We start from the raw sequence: 22,786 nt of genomic DNA, 5'->3' as shown, positions 1-22,786 counted from the left end.
TCAAGTGCAAAGATTGTTGGGGACGGAGGCTATAACAATTTTTTATTTTGAGAGGCAACTCTCTCTCTCTCTCTCTCTCTCTCTCTAAGTTTGGTTCTAAAAAGCCTATGACGAGTACGTGGCAGGAAGTGTTTCCACCCAACTTCTAACAGTGTGTGGCCTTACTGGAAAGGTAAGGTGAGATTGTTGTCATGCGTCGTGTTCACCAAAAACATTTTTATTAACCAATGGAAAAAAGGAGAGCATTGAAAATCTCCCAATTTTTAGTAAAAATTTATGGGTTTTTAAAACTAATTTTATCACTAAAATCCTCCAAATTTAGTCGGTTTTCATCAAGGTGACCCTCCAAACTAGTTGAGAATTTTTACTTTTTGTCTTTAAAAAATACACTAAAGATCGGTTTTCTATGAACACTGTTTGTGGCCGTAACACAATGAGGTCTTGTTAGTCGTGGACTACTATTGGTGAAAGATAGAGTGAAAATTGAAATTGTTAATCATAAATTTTTATTAACAATAGACTCAATTGTTCTGTCCAACTTTCGCTCTCTTATTGTATAGTTAAGAAAATCTCCCTCGAAAGGGGTACGCTAACACATACGATTTGAAGGATTTTTTTTTTCTATAACACATTAGAACTACAAAAAAGAAAAGTCTATTGACTTTGCCTTTAGGTCAAAGAAAGAAAGAGAGAGAGAGAGAGAGAGAGTAAAAGAAAACCATATTCACTTGAACTCACTACACGCAGATCCTTTAGGAGGCTTTTCTTTAAATTTTAAACTTTGTCTTTTTGTAAGTTCAAAAGTGAATATGGTTTTTTTCTAAGAACTTTGGTTATGATTCATGTTCTCCCAATCTTAGCTTCACCTCCATTCTCGCTAAGCATCAGCAAGCCCCGTTCGCGGCTTGCACTCTGCGTCCCTTTCTTCCCCTCCCCACAACCCTCACCATTGACCACTCTCAGTCCCCTCTCCCACCTCCCACCTACCACATTACGAACTGTGTCGTCCAGAAACATCCAAAAATGTGATATAGGAGAGCCAATGCAATGTGCTTGCTGAATTTATACTCATAACCACAACAGCCATCACATCTCACAGTTTGCGACAAGAGATCATATGCACAGCAGCCATCATTGCAGTCATTCTTCGTAACTGCCCCAGCACTGAAGAGGTACAATGCAGCAGCGACCCAATATATAAAAAAAAATGAATGTGAGTAAGATGAATGGGACAAATGGAAAGATAAGAAGGCTTGGAATTGCACCAATCGCTTTTGCTGAAACCTGCATGTTATGCAAAGCAATTACAAGGCTTCAGTCACTCATTCTTATCTCAGTTTTTTATTTTCCTGTTTCCATCCATCAATATGCATGTTTGAGTCATAACCTTACCTCTTCTTGTTGGTGGAAAATGTGAATGCATTAAGGTAACCGTGCCTTAAAAGATTACTAGTAACTCACACATTCCATACCTTTATCACTGCAACTGCAACAATGATCCGCTTGATAAGAACAATCGTAGTGATTACTATGATTATAAAGACCACAGTCATAATAACTGCAACTACCTTCAAGTGCTTTTGTTCCTGCAACCAACCAGCACGAAAAAGACAGATGAGAATTTTCACTACAGAATGTATCTATTTTTACACACACAACATTCATTTTCTGATTATACACAATACATCTCTCTATGTACAAACACCAATGCATCGCCTTGGACAACATGTATGCCATTACGGCAGGTCCAATCTATATTTCATGCAATTCAGGACTCTTGGATAAAAGCAAGATCTTTGCATAGACTTGTGACAGAAACCGTTGTGATAAGCTAAGGCAATACTCACACTTGCTGAAGCACTTAGGACATCTGCAGCTTGATCACCAACTACGGCAGAAACAGCATCATGTCTTGTCCATCCAGATTAACCCTGCAGAGCTTGTTGCTAGCAATTGATTGATGCAGAGGGTTCACTCTCATGCTGCAGGATAGGAGCTGCAAATTGCACAAGTCATGAGCACCCAAGCGATGCAAATTGGGTAAGTTAGGATGGAGAGAGAGAGAGAGAGAGAGAGAGAGGGAGAGCGTGTTTCTTGCAAACATCACCAAGGTAGGATTGAGGTCAATCATTGCACGCACGTAAAGATTATCGATTTATTAGAAGTCGGACAAAACTCTAAAGCTTGCACAAAAAAAATGTTGGCCATTGACCCTCGCAATGCTACCATGCCTTGCTTTTGTGTCGGATGCCAGCACCTAGCATCTGTCTTCAAAATCTACAGCCGCCTCGTTTCTTGGGTTCCACACGTGCCTTCGGGCTACCTCAACCCATCCCTTCCCTTTTCACTTCACTTTCTAATCTTACAACTAGATCTTGCTAGATATTGTCCAAATAAATTAAACCGAAATCATTAAGAAAACAAGTGAAAGGATCGCAATGGCTTTCTAAAACAATAAGAAAGTAATAAAATCTTTAGGTTGAGTTTAAGTAGAATTATGTAAGGTGAAGCACTATTCAAGAATGTCTCTTTTATTAAGCGATCGAGTGTCCTCCTCGCAAAGAAGCAAACCAAATACACTAGTAAACTTTTTGAAATTTGTAGGATTTTTGAGCTAAGTTTTGACATCATTGCATCGATTTTTCTTCTCTTTATCATGGTTTGCTCATATAATTAATATATATATATATATATATATATATATATAAAATTATAACTAATTAATATATATGTGTGTGTATGTGTATGTATGTAGTATAGAACTTATTAGAATTAAAATGAAATAAAAATGTTTGTTTAATACTTTAAAACCAAAATAACATTTAAGGTAAATCTCAATCATCATTGAAAAACATTGAAAGTATCTTAACCCACCATATCTCTAAGATTCTTTTAGAAATCCAAAAAAGATAGTTTGTTGCCATGTATCACTAATTAACAAGCTTTTCAACCAATGGTCCACAATTGCACCCAAAATGTAACCCTTTTACAATGGCTTTATGGAGTCCCAAAACAACAATGTGAAAGTTTATTATGATCTACATAAGGCTATGTGAGAGAAAACAAATAAAACTTAAAATAACATTTAAGGTAAGTCCCAATCAAACCATTTTTTAATGTTCTTCTAGTCGATACTCGCTATTCGCAAATGGTTTATATATTATGAAAGAGCCTAATAATAAGGTAAATGGTGCACATTGCACATTAGTATTTTGAAACAAAATAAAACAAAAAGGAAGTAAAATAAAAAGACACATTAAAAATCAAAACAAAAGAATATTTTAATACTGTCAAATAAGCATAGAACATAATTAAACAATTTAATGAAGTGATTTTTTTTTGAAATCCTCAAATGAGAGAATCGTTTATCAATACCTCAGTGTTTGAGAAAGATATGTCTGAGCTTATGCTTAAGCCGATTGAAAATCGAGATTAGCCGGTTGCAAAGGATGGCAAAGGAAAAAAAACCCGATAAAATATAGTAGAAAATAGTTCGAATATTTTGCAAATTTAAAAATTTCTACTAGTATTTTCATTTTGTATTTGTATAAAGAGGAAACTTACCGCTTAGACAAAAAGGACTTTCTCGAAGACTGCATCATAAGATCAAACTCCTATGAATATTTTGTTTAATGTTTTGATCTCTAAAGTCATTTTCAAGCATGCAAAGAAAGTAAATGCTGCCTTCGAGAATAGCTTTCTATTCCAAAGTTTTAGCTTTCTATTCAGAAGACTTTTGAATCCCTTAGGGACTTGTCTCTCAAAGAAAGTGATGTAAGGAAACAAAAAGGACAATAAAGTTATTTTACAAAGACTCTTGCCATGTGGCGCTCATCCAGCCAAAGAATCCAACGACTTGAGTCTTGTAACAACCTTGCACAATGAACCCTATGGTCTTCCACAGGCCAAAAAACATATATGTGTGTGTGTAAAGTTTATTAAAATTATGTAAGGTGAAACTTCACTTTAGTATTCTAAAACAATAGAATGCAAGAAAAGTAAAGACATGATGTAAAATGAAAAGTAAGTCTCCATCATTCCATCGTGCACTGAAAACTATGAAAGTTCCCCTAATCCATCGCAACACTAAGGGTTTCTTTTAGAAAGCCAAAAACGTTTTGGCCACCTAATCTCTTTGTACTAAAGGAAAAAGTGAATAGTAAACCTTTTCAATGTGTTTAAAAGAAAAAGTCAAATCGTAAGCGTCATGTACACCCTTTGAGGATTTTTTTAAAACTACAAAAAGAGATAGAGAGAGAGAGAGAGAGAGAGAGAGAGAGAGCACGGAATAGAAAAATATAAAATTTTTTATCGGTGAAAATAAGGGCAAACTTGGATCACTCCCGGATTTTAGGTCAAAATTTGAAGCTTTTGCCGGTAATGACACTCTTCAATGTGTGGAGCAAGAATAGAAAAATACATTTTTCCTAACCGGTGAAAATAAGGGCAAACTTGAATTACTCTCGATTTTTAGGTCAAAATTTGAATATTTTGTCGATAATGACACTAAAATTTGTGTAAATGTCTTGATTTTCTTAAAGGCAAACTCAAAATCTAGCCAGGATTCTATAATTTCAGCCAGTTATAATACACTGGACCCCGAGTTTTTTCTAACCTTGAGAGACAGTCTCACTTCTTTCTTTTCAATTTTTATACACATCGAAGAGTTTTTTTTAAAAGGTCCATTCAATTTTGTATTTTGGAATGGCTTCACATCCCTTGTCACACTAGAGCGCTTGTCCCACCTTCCTTTTAACGCTGCTCTGTCACATTGAATTTGAAAACAAAAGTTGTGCATTTTTATGAGTGAATGGGAGTAGCCCAGGTGGTTAAACCCCTGGCTTAGACCTTAGCCTACATTCACAAGCACTAGTATGAGAGAGAGAGAGAGAGAGAGAGAGAGAGAGAGAGAGAAGAGAGAGCATGTGAGAGGAGCCTTGTCTTATTTGCTATGGTCAAAGAGAGAAGAGAACACATTTGCAACAAGGGAGAAAGAGCGATAGGGTGCGAGAGGAGAGACAAAGAGCTTACGATATGTCTGTGCTCTAGAGCTCTTGGAGTCAAAGCCTCATGAGTCATGTCTCTTGAATGATGAGGTGAATACAAGAATCGGCACACATAGATCATTGCTCTATTAGGATTTGCATGTGGTTCTCCATATGTTAGAGAGAGAGAGAGAGAGAGAGAGAGAAAGAGAGAGAATGTAGAAGAAAACTATAGACATGGTCCCTAGTGGCATGTCCCCCCTCTGCTTCATCCTTGATGTTGAGGATGCGGCTCAAACCGCACCACATAGGACAACATGAGCCCATGCCATATAAATATTTTCTCGGATTTTGGTTCGCTCAAAAAATATCGCTCAGTGTATGGTAAGACTCACCCAAGATGGGATGGGGTAGCCGCTCTATTAGCTTGCCTTACTTTTGGCAATACTTTTTGAAGATGTTCTTATGTTTGTAAAGGTTACATGTCTTTGGTTTCTTTCTCTTTCGGTTTCAAAACCCACATCTAGTAAATACAAAAACAATTAGAGCAATGCTTGTACCTATACCTAGAGGCTTCATATATGCACACTACTTAGTTAAAAAGTTCATATTGCTTTACTTGGTTATATATGAATTTTTATGTAGCAGGCCTCGTGATTTTATCACTTGTTTCAGCAGCTGACTAATGGTACCATCGCAAATTTTGTTTTCCATGTCAGTGTCTTGCATAGTGCCACATGCTTCAAGACAAAAGCATAGGCGATTGCATCTGGTGGATTTGCTTTCCCAATGACCACAAGCTTTGAAGAGGCATCCAACGTCTGGTGTAGAGAACAATATCCATTTTTCTACCTGCAAGACTTTAAAGCAGTTGTTACCTAAAGTGAATGGTGAAGAGTTAACCAAAACCTACACCATTGCTACCCCTCGTTTATAAGTGACACGGAGTGTGAGTGGAGGGATCGACGACAGGGGCGCACGATTGGTGTCGCGTGGTTTTTAGGCCGTTGGATCTCCGTAGTAGGGGGACAAGATGTATATAGTTATGGAGTCGCCATCCTTGCAGTGGCGCACAATATGTGGGTTGGATAAGAGTGATGAGTGTGGGCGGGGAGGTCTTGGGTTTGAGGCTCGACAACTGGCTGGGAACCCTAATTTTTTTGGCTCGTTGAAGCTACATCAACGGTATATGAAAGCAGAGCCGTCAATCCCTTCATTCAACCCTGTGTCCTTTATCAACAAGGATTGCCACCTGGGAATTTCTTTTTTGAAGCTGAAAAAGTGGTTCAAGAAGTGGTGTCAATGCAAAGAGGCAACAACCGCTGCTCACACCCATGCAATACCTTTTTGCTAGCTCCAAACGGCGTGACCCTTGATTGCTTTTGCTCGTTGTTGGTGATGCGATCCAACGCTTTTGCTAGCCACCACCAGCACCCAGTCTAGGTTATTCGACTTCTTTCTTTTTTCATCAAGAAAAAGCAACCGATATTTTTTTGATGTACAATTAACATCAAGTGAAGGGCCATGATTAGGCCAAGTGGCCACGTTTATGAGGCTCCTTGTGGAAAATCGCATTAGGCTTACCAAGTAAATACCCTTAAATTTCAAAAATTCCCTAAATACCTTACTTTTTTTTTTTTGTCATAAAGTCCCAAAATGCCCTTCCAATTTTCCAAAATTCCCAAAATACCCATTGTTGTGAGAGTAAATTTATCCAAAGTTAAAAAAAAATTGTAGCTTTCATAAGAAGACCGATTGTCTATCAATACAAGATACTAAAACTAGAATTTGAGCTGGTTACGTAGGCTTTGGACATGAATTGCTTCATTATGTTTACACATAATTGCCTTTTTTTGTGGGAGGTAATTTGTGACAAATTACATGCTAAGCACTCAAAAGCGGATCTCAATTGTCAAAAACGATTAAAGATTAGGGAATTGTGAACAATCGAACCAAAATGGTTACAAGTTTTTTTTTTTTTTTTTTGCAAAACTCACAATTGTGAGTGGATTATATTGAGCAGCCCAAAAAATTACAAGGTTTTGTCATGCTCATGCTAAGCCATGACAACATCCAAGGATCCTAATTACATCGGCTATCAGGGCAGCCACCCCTATGAACCCGCCTCCACAGCCTGGATACAGAAGGTCCATACTCTTGTCATTGTGAGATCTTTTATTTATCGATGGCCAAGATTTGCCCCATCCTAGGCATTCCATTTGCTGACAGAAAGGCAGAAGTAGTCCTAGACCAATCCTCTGAGTGATTCTTGCGTCCGAGTGCCCATATTAGCACTTTGCTTTCTTTTGTAATTTCTGCGAAGCTTGCCACCTAAAAACCTCCTTCAAAAATACGGCGGTTCCTTGTCTGCCATACATTATGAAAGAAGAAGTATCTGACGATCTGAGTGCTGATGAGGAGTGCAGGACCACCTGAAGTTTTACCTCCAAGAAATAGTTCAGTCTTGAAGAAACTAATTTTCCATGTTCTCTGGATCCACTTGCATACTTTCCCTTCGAGGCCTTTGATAGCTGAGCAGTCCATGAATAGGTGGGCCAGATCTTCACTAGCTACCCTGCATCCCAAGCATCGATCTGACCTAGTCCCTCTCTCGTGAATCTTCACCCCCGTCGGTAGAGCACCCAAATAACCTTCCATAAGAAAACCTTCATGTACTGCGGAACCTTTGGCTTCCATATGTTTGCCATTACATTCTCCCACCTTTCCTCCGGCCATTGCTTTTTCCATATCTTGTTAAGGGGGCTAGAACAATTCTTTTTTTGTATCATTGTCTGATAGATGCTTTTAGTATGGGGTTTCCACAAGAGACTGCTTCCGGGCCATTTCCAGGCATTCCAGTCCAACTCCGAATCAAAGATTGGTATCACTAGATTGTCAAGCTCTTTCATCACTTTGTGGACAAGCAAGACCTCCAAGCTATTAAGTTGGTACTGGGTAACCATAAGGTCAATGGTTTTCCAACTCTTGTTGCCACTGTCCCAGAAGTGCTTAAGTCGGTACAGACCCTTATTATTCAGCTTCCTGGCTGTCTCAATCCAATAGGGAGTTTGTGGCGGATCCACAACTTTGGAGCGCCAGGGGGACCAATGTAGGATGGAATTCTTGAAGTATCTGGCTTCTTCCCCCCACCTTAAGACTCCTGCTGCTCTATTGCATTTTCTTACCAATTTTCCTGAGCTGTTCCCCAGTCTTAAAGTAACCACGCCGGGGCTAACCGTTTGTCATGAACCTCCACCCCTCTCCACTTTCCACCCTTCGAGCCAAGTTTAGCTGCTTCCATCATATCTCTGATCATGACAGTCCAAACTTGATCCTGTTTAGCCAAGGAAACCACAAATTTGGCACAACAAGCTTCTGCATGGGCCACAGGGTTGAGAATTCCGAGGCCTCCTTGATTCCCCGGTCGAGCAACTGATTCCCAACGGACCCATTGCCATGGCTTGGAAGATTTCGTGTTATTTTTCCATAAAAATCTTTTTACTGGTTTTAAGAACTCTTTCCAGTGACACTTGGCCATCTTGAGAAGCGGGCTAGTGAAGGCAATATAAGGAATCATAAAGGCATTCATCACTTTTATCCGACTTGGGAATGGGAGAAGAGCATACTCCCACCTACTCATTTTTGTTTTGATTTTTTCAAGCACCCACTCAAATCTTTGCTTGTGAGTTACGTCCACCCCCAAGGGGGCTCCCAGATGTCTAAAGATATTCCCTTTTGTGACAATCTCCCCCGACTATACACAAGGGTCAAATGAGTCATTTTTCGATAGGGAAATCATCCTTGACTTCTCTATATTACATTGGGACCCCGAAGCTACTGAGAATATTTGTACAATATCCAGAGCTTTTCTAATGACCTGGGGGCACGCCTTCAAGAAGAGGAGAGAATCGTCCGCAAAAAGTTTTGCCAGGAGTTGGCTATTCCTAGGTAAGACAAGGCCTTGCACCTCCCCTCGTTCAACACTAGCTTCGAGCGTCGTGATTAGAGGATGTGATCCTATGGAAAAAATTAGGGGGCCAGAGGGCATCCATGTTTAATAGATCTTTTGACCTCAAAAGTGAAGGAGTACGAGCGAAAGTGCGACGCGAGAGAGAGAGTGCGAGAAGAAGAGCACGACGATATGGTGAACTCGCTCTACTGTAATGTGTAGAGCATAGTGAGTTCTTATTAGGTTTTTACAAAAGAATATATGTACATACCTGGCGGCCCGCCCACTTACCTGGGCGACCACATTGGGCTTTATACCCAAACAACCTCCCACTTAAAGTCCAATGTGGTACTTTAAGTGTGAGAGAAGCTACTATACAAGCTAATATACAAGAGATGTAGAGAAGTGATGTACTACCCCACACCTAACTGCTTGCGAAAATGCGCAAAGCTCTCTGAGGGAAGTCCTTTTGTAAGTAGATCAGCAGGATTTTCTGTGGTGTGAACTTTGACAAGCCGAAGTTGCTTATCCTCGAGCATTTCCCTGATGAAATGATACTTCACATCCACATGCTTTGTCTTTGAGTGATAAACTGGATTGCGAGCCAATTGTATAGCACTTTGACTATCACAATATAACACAGGCATCTCTTCTTTGATTCCCAAATCTGTTACTAGTCGATTAAGCCAAATTGATTCTTTGCATGCCTCTGATGCTTCAACATATTCAGCCTCTGTAGTAGACTGAGTAACACAATCTTGTAATCTAGAACGCCATGATACTGCTCCACCAGCCAATGTAAAGACATACCCTGACGTAGACCTTCGGTTGTCTAAGTCACCTGCATAATCTGAGTCTGTAAAACCCTTTACACTTAGCTCCTTGAAACACTAAACGCTTGAAAACACTAAACGCTTCATCCTTGTGCTTGAGAAAGTAAACCCATACTTTCCTTGAGTAGTCATCTATAAATGTCATAAAGTAAGAAGCTCCCCCTAGAGATAGGTTAGGCATAGGTCCACACAAATCACTATGAACAAGTGCCAACTGTGTATCTCTTCTACTGCTTCTATGCTTATGTGGCTGTTGTGTTTGCTTACCATACAGACAATGTTCACAGAATTCAAAATCATTAAATGAAAAGCCAGGAAAATAACCAGAACGAGACAAGATTTTCATTCCCTTCTTGGACATATGTCCTAACTGGCAATGCCACAAAGAAATGTTCGGCTGCTCGGTTACATTGATTACATTTTTAGAGACATTTGATACATAAATCATGTAAAGTCCTCCAGACTTTACTCCATGTGCTACTGTCATAGAACCCTTGGATATCTTCCACATGTTCTGTCCAAAAGTGGTGACGTAGCCAGCATCATCAAGTAAACCTGTGCTGATCAAGCTCTTTGTAATTGCGGGAACATGTCTCACATTCTTCGGCGTGAAAGAAGAGCCATTCTGAAACTTCAATTGAACATCTCCAACACCTAAGATCTCACATGTCTTCCCATTGCCTAGCTGAACATGATCTTTAGTGGTCACATATGAGGTAAACCACTCCTTGTTTGGAGACACATGAAGTGATGCCCCTGAGTCTATAATCCAGTCACTCAGTGTATTTCCATCAGATGCTGTAAGAAGAGCTGAGTCCATTGTATTCTTCAAGAAGTAGATGTCTCCTGACACTAGACTGTCATCCTCTGCAACAGTGTTTGCCACATTTATTTCTTGAATCTTCACTGAGGACTTGTTCTTCTCACCATGGTCTTCAGCTTTCTCTTTGCCTTTTTCTGCTTTCCATTCTTTGCAGTCTCTTTTCATGTGACCCTTCTTGCCACAATGGTAGCATTCTATGTCACTCTTGCCTTTAGCACTGCGGGACTTGCTACGAGACTGATTCCTCTTTCCACCTTTGTACTTTTCTTTGGTCCTTCCCCTGACAACTAAGGCTGTTCCTTTGCCTTTGTCCATTGTCTTTCGATTGGTTTCTTCAGTAAGCAGACTTCCTTCTACACCTGCTATGTTCAAACCATCTGGAGGTGCAGAATTACTCAAAGCTGTGTGAAAAGTGTCCCAACTTTCCGGCAATGTGATCAACAGGAACATAGCTCTAACAGGTTCATCAAACTTGACACCTTGAGCTGACAACTGACTGTAGATTGTGTTGAATTCATTCAGATGATTGGACATAGGTGTCCCTTCTTTCATCTTCAAGTCAACAAGCTTCTTAAGCCAGTATACCTGTGAAGCTGCACTCTGCTTCTCATGAAGATCACTCAGCTTTAACCATGCTTGATAAGCCGACATCTCGTCTGCTACATTGAAGTAAACGCTTTCTGCCAAGGTCAGCATAATGGTAGAAAGTGCCAATTCATCCATTTCGCTCCATTCATCTTCGTCCATATCTTCTGGTTTTATCCCCTTGAGCTTTATAGGTTTTATCTGCTTCTTTTGTACCAACACATGCCAAATCTGCTTCTTCCACAATGGGAAATTGGTTCCATCCAGCTTCTTGATATTGTAAAGAGCAGTGTCCTGTGATCCAGTCATAGCTACGCTTCACAGTAGTTTACTTTCCTGGGAAAAATTCGGCAGAGTTTCCCCTGTAAACTGACCTCTGAACCAATATCAACCTGTCAAATGAACCAAGAAAGCTTCAGATTCTGCAGAAATTTTGGCAGAGTCTCCTTTGTAAAATGGCTCTGGTGTACTAAAAACAGACCAAAAAACAGCTCAAAAAACCACTGTCTCTCTGACACTGTAAGCTGGGGGTAAACCTGTCCTGCACATGTACTGTCTCTGACTGTCCTGTAAGCATAGACTGCGACAATGCCTCAACGGCAGTAAAGCAAAGATGCAATCCCAACTGTCTAACTCACAGTCAATACATCCTAGCTGCCTATCTAAGGGTGCTCGAGGGATCGCTCCAAGACCTGTATCACCGAAAGGATCTCAACATTCGAGAATCCCCTAGCTCAATAAAACCTCACTCGACCCTCAACAAAGGCTGCAGTAAATCTGACAGTACATAGACTTCCCACAAAGTCATACATCCACAAATTTCCCACTGTATGCTGTAACCGCTGCGGCGGTTGTTTGCTGTGTGACTCACAGCCAGCAAACCCTCAACAGACATACATCATCTCTGACAATACATCCCATGTGGAAGTACCTGCAATGTGAGGATGAAATCTGGAATTTCAAGCAGCAAACACAAGCTACCGATGAACTAGTGGATGTCGCCTACAGCCTGTGTGTAGATGCGCCCGTGTCGTATGTGACACGCCTCCAAGAACTGTGAGCTGTCCTTCGATGTGTAGACAGCCACAAATCAACACTCTGGGAGTGTCGATATCCTTAGCACCTGCAGTCGTAGGCCAAAAACCCCAAATTTGCAGAGTCAGATCTACACCCGCCGAGACCACGTACTCGAAAATGGCCTGCACAGACCTTTGTCGAAGCCGAACGGTGGCCGAGATGACCTCAGAATGAAATTCTGACAACACCAAGCCCTTTGGGCTTACCCACGAGATTTGGGGCCGTGTCTTCGCTTGTCGAATTTCACTCCAATCTGAGCTGGTGACTCTAGCCTCCTGCAGTGCTGCCCCGAGCCTCGATCTGAGCTCTGATACTAGTTGAAGGAGTACGAGCGGAAGTGCGACGCGAGAGAGAGAGTGCGAGAAGAAGAGCACGACGATATGGTGAACTCGCTCTACTGTAATGTGTAGAGCATAGTGAGTTCTTATTAGGTTTTTACAAAAGAATATGTGTACATACCTGGCGGCCCGCCCACTTACCTGGGCGACCACATTGGGCTTTATACCCCAACAAAAAGAGCCCACAATTGTGTCGTTAAATAGGAGCTCTGACTGGCTTCCATCCCCCATTACACGTACCGGCCGACAAAGGTGCGGCCCAAAGCCCAAAGCTTCCATGACAGCTTCTATATATGTCCATGTTATTCTGTCATAGGCCTTGTCCAAGTCCAACTGTAGCAGAATACACTCCTGCGTGACAGTTGCGTATTCTATGCCCACCATTGCTGCAATATGTTATCGTAAATGGACCTTCCTTTGATGAAACCATGTTGATGGGGAGAGATGATTTTGGTTAGTAAGGGGGCTAGTCTGAGGGCCACTGCTTTAGCTATAATTTTGTAGGCCACCGACATCATCGTTATAGGGCGCCAATGTTTCAGTTTAGAACAACAGATCTGTTTTGGGATGGGCTTGATAAGCCCTCTCTTCACACTTAACTCCAACGACCCTTCGACCATGGCTTTATTGGCCAATCTTGTGATTGGGGCCTTGAGATCATCCCAAAATTCTCTATAGAATTCCATCGTCATCCCGTCCCAACCAGGGGACTTTTCCTTGCCAAGGGCTTGCAATGCAAGTGAACATTCGTCTATTACAAGTGTATTTTGGGAAGTTTTGAAATTTGAGGGCTATTTTGGGAATTTTCACAAATTAGAGGGGTATTTTGGTAATTTTCCCAATATACTAATTAGCCAGGTCCTTGGGCTAGGGTTAGGGCTAGGTGAGGAGGATTTGGGAAGGTGCCACTCCACAATACTAAGTCCCACGGGGTGTTCTATGAAGTTGGAGAGGTGGGACCAACGGTTATAAGCCGAGCGGGGGAATCTCGAGATGGATGGACGGACAAAAAAAGACTGTGATCAACGCTCGCAAAGTGAATCGAGCCCACAACCTACTCAGTGGTAGATTCCTTCCATAACCACATGGGTGCGTAGCTTTTGATGACATCTAGGGCAAAACACACCCTTATATGGTGAACACAAACGAGAAAAAGTAAACTCAAACAACATCCGACGATGGACAATGTTTTTGAATTTCGAGCCCTGCTTGTGCGTTGTCGATCCCACGGCTTGGGCTTCATTAAAGACCCCATGGTCTTTAGTGCTGAGGGGTGCCACTTCCTTCTCACAATCAACTCCTTTCAAGTTGTGACCACATATTCATTAAGTGTTGTCTTCAAGTTGAGCAACTCTCCATCAAAACTAGCACACCCTAAATATGTATGCCTTTCAAATATTCCTTTTCCACGTGCAACAAAGGCTCAATATGATTTTGAAGGAATCGATTTTCCATGATCAAACCTGCCATCTCCCCAAACACTACAAATTCCTTTGAATACTTTGTCTTAATTCTTCAATCCACTGCTTGAACTCACTAATATTACACTCCATTGCTTGCATGCAAGTTTTATTTCCTCGTGCACTCTTTTTTTTCCCTCATTTGCCTTACATCCAACAATAGTTTCTCTGGAGGTTTAAGTTTTTTCTTTTGTCCCCACATCATCAGAAACTTTACCCATTACCTCCTTCAATTCCATTTGCTACCTTTCCACACTCAAATTCTACTCAAACATAGACTTCTACACTCCATCAATGCCTTCACTACTTCATTAGAGGAACCTAATGTAAACGGCCTCTTTCCTCTCACATTTGCAATAGGAGAAGCTAAAGATTTTTTGTCTAAATTCCAATTTTTGGCACCTAGTGGCTTCCCTTCCGAAGGGTTTGATCTCTTCAATCTCATCACCACAATTTTGACCGTACTTTTCCTCAATGATTCCCCATCTGCATCATGCATGGGAAAAGAAAAGAATCCATACTGGCTAACACTCGCTTCTTTGACAATGTTGCCCCTTTACTCTCTGTATGTGGATACCCAGCAGGCCTTAGGTTTGTGTATGTTGTCTACACATCTTCATTAAGACCATCAATTGGACCAAAATCTAACGTTCTCTTTCTACCTAGTCCAACAGACTTGCAGCTATTGAGGCTCGACAGTGTAGGGATGGTGAAGACGTTGTTGGAAAACAAGAGCAAGGGGCACCTCTATAGCAATGTCTCCCAATAGCACTCAAGACACAAGATTAATACCACAAACGGTATCAAAAGAACCAACAAAACCACAAGTCAAAGACAAGTGATCTCTTGGGAATTTACCAGCACACGCCCACCCAAAAGGCCACCATGAAAATTAGGAAGCACTTACCCTGGCTTGGATTTACAGCACACGCCGACCAATGCAGTTGAGAGAAAGAGATTCCACCTTCACCATATAACTCTTCAAAAACACAATTTTGAAGTGTACACACATCTCCAAACAAGAGAGCTTCCACAACCTACCATACACCAAACTGCCTGCAAGGTGCCATATCCTGTGCGCTGTGGGAAATAGACTGTATCTTCCAAACCACAACTCCAAAAGGGATGATTTCAAGCCTCAAAAATTCTCTGCATTTTCTACAACAAAATCTCTGAAGACCACAAATTTCAACTCTATGTACCTTTATGTGAAAAATTGGCGCGAACAGCAAGCTGCCATGGCCCGACTACGCGTAGGAAGGCTAGTCAAGGGCAAAAAACTGCATCCAAAAGCATCAAGAAGCCACAACGACCCAAAACCTGAATTTTTTTGATATTTGACTAAACTTTTTTAGTTTGTACATGAGTTTTAGTTATATACAAGTCTTCCTTCAAAAAACTCACTCACGGTTACTTATAGTAGCCCAACAACTGTCACTAGACTAGTGACTTGCAGTGCATGTACATGTGCTTGCTAAAGCAATCTAAAAACCCCACAAAAAGAAAGCTTACACACACTTTTGACATCGGGTTTTATGTTCGTATATACATATTTACAAAAAACAGGGTGTCAGAAATGCGCCCAATATAGTTTGCCAAACCCCCAGTCTGCTAGAGCACATGCTCAGCAGTAGATTATGCAAAAGCTTATGTACAAAGATACACCATGTACAAAGGAATAAGCACCATATACCCTTACCACGATCAAATGGAAAAGTATTATCCCTTGCATCCATCGTGCACGCATAATGGCATCCTTCAAAGTCATAAGAACAATCATCAATCACTAGTGAGCTCCAACCATCAACGTACATGTCATACAAACCAAAATACCATGGATCAACATTCTCACCATCATGAGATGTATCACTCACATCAACCTAAGACAAAACATCCAGTGTATGCATGTCATCATGGCTATCCCAACTTTCCAAGCTACAATCCCCTTCAACATCCACACATGCAGGTGAGGTTTTCATAAGCTTCTTCACCCTTGACAATGCATGACACACCCTGACTTGCATCTCCTCATCCATCTCAACTTGTGGATCATCAAAGCCCCAATCAAGACTACCATCATCATACTCATAGGTCTCATAAGCATCACTTTCACTACACGCCATCCCTTGAGCATAACAAGTAAGCAAACATGAATCCCAACCAATGTCACCAACCAATCTCAACATCCCAAATGGGTCCACATGCCCACAAGTCATCAGGATACCATGTCAACTCATAAGATGGAGGAGCAAAAACATCACCCATAATGTGAACATGCGTGTCATTTGTATCACAAGTAAGAACATCCATAGGCACATAATGCAAACACATAGAGCTAGATAAGGCCTTAACTTTATGAGCATCCATACAAGGAACTAAGTCAGCCATATCATTGCCCTCTTTGTCATACATGCACTCCAATGTTTTTTCTTTCACAATATTGCTTACACATAACTCCTCATCAATATCTACATCATCAAGAGAGAGAACCTCATCTTCTACATCTGACTCAACCTCATCATCATTGCTACAACCATCACTAGTGACATAGGAGCTCTTGTGTGAAATGCATGAAGAAGTAGAAGACTGATTGACATCTTCCAACCATCTTTTTTTCCTCAAGATTCTCTTCACACCCAACAAGTCAATGCAAGCAACCTCAATGCCCAAACATCTTGGAAGGGTACCAATGAACAAGAACTTCTCTTCCTTTTCATTCAGAATCATATCCTCAAGAACCTCTAGCTCCTGCTTTAGAGAGAAAAATCTCATGTAGTGCATGTCTAACTCTGCTATGCTGCTTAGCTTCAACTTACTGATCATATCATTCATCCTCAATAACGCATCACTAAAATTGACCATGGCTACACTTTTATGTATGAATCACCAACAATGAAGGTATCTTGAAGCAACTCCTCGGTGGCGGCACCAAAACACTGTTGGGAAAACAAGAGCAAGGGGCACCTCTATAGCAATGTCTCCTGATAGCGCTCAAGACACAAGATCAGCACCACAAACAATATCAAAAGAACCTCAACAAAACCACAACTCAAAGACAAGTGATCTCTTGGGAATTTTTCAACACACGCCCACCCAAAAGACCACCATGAAAATTAGGAAGCACTTACCTTGGCGTGGATTTACAGCACATGCCGACCAATGCACTTGAGAGAAAGAGATTCTACCTTCACCAGATAGCTCTCCAAAAACACAATTTTGAAGTGTACACACATCTCCAAACAAGAGAGCTTCCACAACCTACCATACACCAAACTTCCTGCAAGATGCCATATCCTATGTGCTGTGGGAAATAGATTGTATCTCCCAAACCACAACTCCAAAAGGGATGATTTCAAGCCTAAAAAATTCTCTGCATTTTCTACAAAAAAATCTCTGAAGACCACAAATTTCAACTCTATGTACCTTTGTGTGCAAAATTGGCACGAACAGCAAGCTACCATGGCCCGACTACGCGTAGGAAGGCTAGTCGAGGGCAAAAAACTGCATCCAAAAGCATCAAGAAGCCACAATGACCCAAAACCTGTAAATTTCTGATATTTGACTGAATGTTTTTAGTTTGTACCTGAGTTTTAGTTATATACAAGTCTCCCTTCAAAAAACTCACTCACGGGCACTTACAATAGCTCAACAACTGTCACTAGACTAGCGACCTGCAGTGCATGTACATGTGCTTGCTAAAGCAAGCTAAAAACCCCACAAAAAGAAAGCCCACACAAACTTGACATCAAGCGTGTAATTTTTAATGGTCTAGTAACTTGTGTGTAGTGGAATATAGCATGAACATAGTGAGCATTTCATTAAAATAGCTTCCTAATGAGAATAACAAGAGTGCTTGGGTGGAGAGAGCAACAAAAAGTATAACACCTAGTTAGATAGCATGAACAATACTTCAAAAGAGAGAGAAGTTAAGCAATTGACAACAGTTGAGGACCGGATTTGCATGGAGCCGGTCCCCCCTCCAAAAGGCTTTGTATTATGGTTTCTCCCATCAAGAGAGACATTTTACAATACAATTCTTTGTGTTCCTTCAATACTAGCTAGTGATATGAAGATGGAAACTTCAAACATTAAGCACAACACTTATTAAACACAACATCAATTCCCTCATGGTCTCAGACCCAAGACCTCACACACCTTCGAAGATGGTGAGAGCTAGCGGGGTATGAGAGTAGATTGAGAGGAAGAAGGAGTATTCTTACGAGAAAGATATATATCTCCTCACATAATCACTCATATTAGCATAGCTTAGCTTAGTAATTAGCATGGTAGAGGAGATGAGCATGCATTGAAGCTTGGATCTTTGTTGGATTTGCATCACAAAGCCAAGAGTTGTTGGTGTAGGCCTCCCTTCTCACAAGCTTGGAGTAGGCGGTAAGCTTTCCATTAAAGCTTGAGAAAGAAAGAGAGAGTCTTCTTGCTTTACACATAGATTGTGTGAGTGTGTAAGTGAATAATGCGTTTAAAAAATCAGCCACAACATCAATTCCCTCACGGTCTCAGACCCAAGACCTCACACACCTTCGAAGATGGTGAGAGCTAGCGGGGTATGAGAGTAGATTGAGAGGAAGAATGAGTATTCTTATGAGAAAGATATATATCTCCTCACATAATCACTCATATTAGCATAGATTAGCTTAGTAATTAGCATGGTAGAGGAGATGAGCATGCATTGAAGCTTGGCTCTTTGTTGGATTTGCATCACAAAGCTAAGAGTTGTTGGTGTAGGCCTCCCTTCTCACAAGCTTGGAGTAGGTGGTAAGCTTTCCATTAAAGCTTGAGAAAGAAAGAGAGAGTCTTCTTGCTTTACACATAGATTGTGTGAGTGTGTAAGTGAATAATGCCTTTGAAAAATCAGCCCCCTGTCTCTCTTGGTCGACCCCCCTTGCTAGTTGCTCATGCTATAGACCTATTGGACCTCCCTAGGACTAGCCAATGGAAATTAAGTAGCATAAGTGATAGCCTTCTGACATGTGTCCCCCTTTCCCCTTTTGTGAGAGCTTTAGGTAATTACTTAATTCAACTAAAATCTCAGTGGACCCCTTTGCCTCCTGGCCAATAGGAATCACGCAAGCCATTAGGCTGCTGAATGCTCATTAGACCCCTTGGGAGACTGTCCAATAGTCTTTTAGAGAGCTTAATTCTTATTGGTTATTTTATTAAGTGTTTTAATTAATTAAACTAGATTTACTCTAGCCTAATTCTCATTGGTCCACCTCCAAGGCCATCCAATAGGAATTGAGTACACCTTGTGGGCATCTAGGCTAGGGAGCTGACATGAGTCCCTCATTCCCTTTGTGTAAAGGGATCGAGCTTGTGTGTGTGTGTGTGTGTGTGTGTGAGTTTCTCTCTCATCTCCTACTTCTAGGGCTCGCCCCATCCTATGTAGGGATGGTTGAAGACTTTTGGGACACACACAAAGCATCCAATTTCCCTAGGCTTTTGACCTTTGGACACAGCCTTTGAATTTTGGAACCTTAGCATTCTCAAAGTCTTAATGGGATGAACCCTAAGGTTTTTGGAGCCCATTGTTGCACATAGATCTTTTGCAGATGGCCCCCCTTTTGGATCCCTATTTTCCCTCCTTTGGATCCCTACTGTGGCCGGTCTGCTAACTTAACCAATATTCTAGCTTTTTCTCCCCTGGAACTTCCCCATATTAAATGATCAGTTTAACATGAGAAAACCATTTAGGAGAATTAGATATTGATTATTATGACAGGGCGTCATGTCCGTATGTACAAATTTACAAAAAATGGGGTGTCAGAAATGCGCCCAACATGTGCTGTGCGTGAACTCAATATACTAGACTCCAAAACTCCCAACCATACAAAGAAGATAATCCTATGATCCAAACCCACTACAAGTATCCCTACTGTGGCCGGTCTGCTAACTTAACCAATATTCTAGCTTTTTCTCCCCTGGAACTTCCCCATATTAAATGATCAGTTTAACATGAGAAAACCATTTAGGAGAATTAGATATTGATTATTATGACAGGGCGTCATGTCCGTATGTACAAATTTACAAAAAATGGGGTGTCAGAAATGCGCCCAACATGTGCTGTGCGTGAACTCAATATACTAGACTCCAAAACTCCCAACCATACAAAGAAGATAATCCTATGATCCAAACCCACTACAAGTATATAAAAACATAAGAACCACCAACGGCTGCAAAAGATCCCCTCTAGGTAAGTCTATCTCTGAACTGTGGTGGTGGTGAACTGGCCATGGTGTCGATTGGACCACCACCTGTATCCCTGCCACGTGTCAATGACCCATGACGAGAGTCCGTCTAGTGTGAAACCCAGCCCAATTGTAACTAACTGCATGTCCCGTGCCAGTGATACCAGTGACACTGTCGCCCTACTATAGGTTGCCCGCCATAAGACCACTCACCATCTCGGTTGGAGAAACAACTTGAAACTGCTAAAAGACCTTAAGACTGCAAAAATAAACAATTACTGCCTTGCCATGCTGAAAAGACTGAATTGCAAGCGGATGCAGTCACCTAAGAGAAAGAGTAGTCGCCACAGCCGCGAAGGTGGAGCCATCAAATCAATGGTGGGACCCTACGGTTGGGCTCTGCTGTCTACAAACTGGCCGCCTGTAAAAGGAGTAGCCACCTGCTGCACGACAAATGGGGAGCACCTGGCCGGTAGTGTACTGAGGACACCGAGTAACACAACCATGGCGGTGTGCACCAACAACTACGTCACTGCAAGGAATGCTTTGCATGTATGTCATACGGCCCGACGACTAAGACCTTTGAGGATACTGTTGAGGATAATATTGGAATGGAGTCTGTGTGTAGGGTCTCATGAATTGCTTTTGACCTTTGGACACAACCTTTGAATTTTGGAACCTTAGCATTCTGGAAGTCTTAATGGGATGAACCCTAGAGTTTTAATAGATCAAGGATTGTTAGGTTAGATATTTCACTTTGGCCATCCGTTTGCAGGTGATAGGCCGAAGAGAAATTTAGCCTTGTCCCTAAATTCTCAAAGAGACCCTTCCAAAAATTATTGGTCATTCTAGGATCTCTATCCTACACTATGAACATTGGCAAGCCATGGTACTTGAAGATTTGTGAAATGAAGAGGGTTTCCATTTGATGGGCTTTGATAGTCTTTTTGACAGGTATAAAATGAGCTTTTTTAATGAACCTGTCTACTATCGTCCACATTCCCGTATTCCCATGGATAGAGTTAGGCAATCCAAAGATAAAATCCATGGATATGCTCTCGCATGGTGAATTAGAGATTGGCAAAGGTTGAAGCAATCCAGGTTGCTTCCCTCTATCAAACTTCGTCTTTTGGCATACCACACATTTAGAAACATACTCTTGTATGTTTACTTTCATGGTGGGCCAATACAAATATGTTTCAATCCCCTTTAGGGTAGACTGAATCCCTCTATGCCCTGCATAAGGAGGAGCATGAGATTCATACATTACTTTCTCACATAGTGAGCTAGTAATGCATAGTCTATTGCCATAGAGAAGATAACCATCTTGTAAAGTAAATGGTTCCTCTTTCTTCCCTAGTGCAAGGGTTGAAATCACATCTCTAAAATCGGGATCAATAGCATACTTATCTATCATAGAAGATAGATCATTATGAGTTACTATGGAAACCGCATTCACTCTCGGCCTTCTTGAGAGTGCATCGGCTACTTGATTATGGTTCCCAGCAATGTGAGCAAGATGAAAAGGAAATTGCGAAAGAAAGTTTGCCCACCTCATTTCTCTGTCGGAGAGCTTGGTCTGCGTCATGAAGTACTTAAGACTTTGGTGATCCGTTCGCAGAATGAAAGGAGTCCCTAATAAATAGTGCTTCCATGAGTCTAAGTCATGTAGAACTGCAAGGAGTTCCTTTTCATATATGCATAGAGCTTGCTCAACAGGGTCGAGCCTTTGACTTTCATAGCGTATGGTGTGCCCTTCTTGGAGCAAAATAGTTCCAAGGCAATCACCATAAGCATCACATTGCCCTCAAATGGCTTTGAGAGATCCGGTAGCGTAAGCACATGTTGAGAGATAAGCTTTTCGAAAGCATTGTTTTCCTTGGTAGACCATGTGTACCTAACGTTTTTCTTTGTTAGGTCATGTAATGGTCCTGCTATTAGTGAGGACATTTCTATGAAGCGTGTATAGTATACACACATACCTATAAAGCTTCTTAACTCATGAAGATTCCTTGGTTTAGGCCATCCTTTTATTACCTCTACTTTGATGGATCCATTTAGATGCCATCTTGAGAGAAAATGTGACCTAAATACTGAATCTCTTGTACAAAAAATTCACTTTTCTTTCGATTAACATAAACTTTTTTCTCTCTTAGAACTTGAAATATTACATGGAGGTGTTGCTTGTGTTCGTCTAATGAATTAGATTAGATGATGATATCATCAAAGAACACTCCAGTAAAGGTTCGGTGAGGCCTGAATAGCTTCTCCATCAAGCGGTTGAATGTGGCTGGTGCATTGGTCAAGCCAAAAGGCATGACAATGTATTCGTAAAGACCAAACGAAGTGCGAAAAGCGGTCTTTACAATGTCTTGATCAACTATCCTTATTTGATGATAACCACTTTTTAGGTCAATCCTACTGAAGTAGGTGGACCCTTGTAGCTTATCAAATAGGTCTTCTACCCGTGGGACGGGAAACCTATTCTTGATAGTGATCCTATTGATAGCCATTTTTCGGCTCTCCGTAA

At 41.1% G+C, this 22,786-nt stretch overlaps 1 pseudogene; it reads right to left on the bottom strand.

The window, feature by feature from the left end:
• Nucleotides 1-840: 840 nt before the first annotated feature.
• On the bottom strand, nucleotides 841-16,777 carry LOC147463854 (uncharacterized; annotated as a pseudogene).
• Between the last annotated feature and the right edge of the window lie 6,009 nt (nucleotides 16,778-22,786).

Source organism: Adiantum capillus-veneris, chromosome 2 (assembly GCF_014529385.1).
Source record: "Adiantum capillus-veneris isolate H3 chromosome 2, ASM1452938v2, whole genome shotgun sequence".
In the NCBI taxonomy this organism is placed as follows: domain Eukaryota; kingdom Viridiplantae; phylum Streptophyta; class Polypodiopsida; order Polypodiales; family Pteridaceae; genus Adiantum; species Adiantum capillus-veneris.
This window is presented reverse-complemented; position numbering and strand designations above follow the sequence as displayed.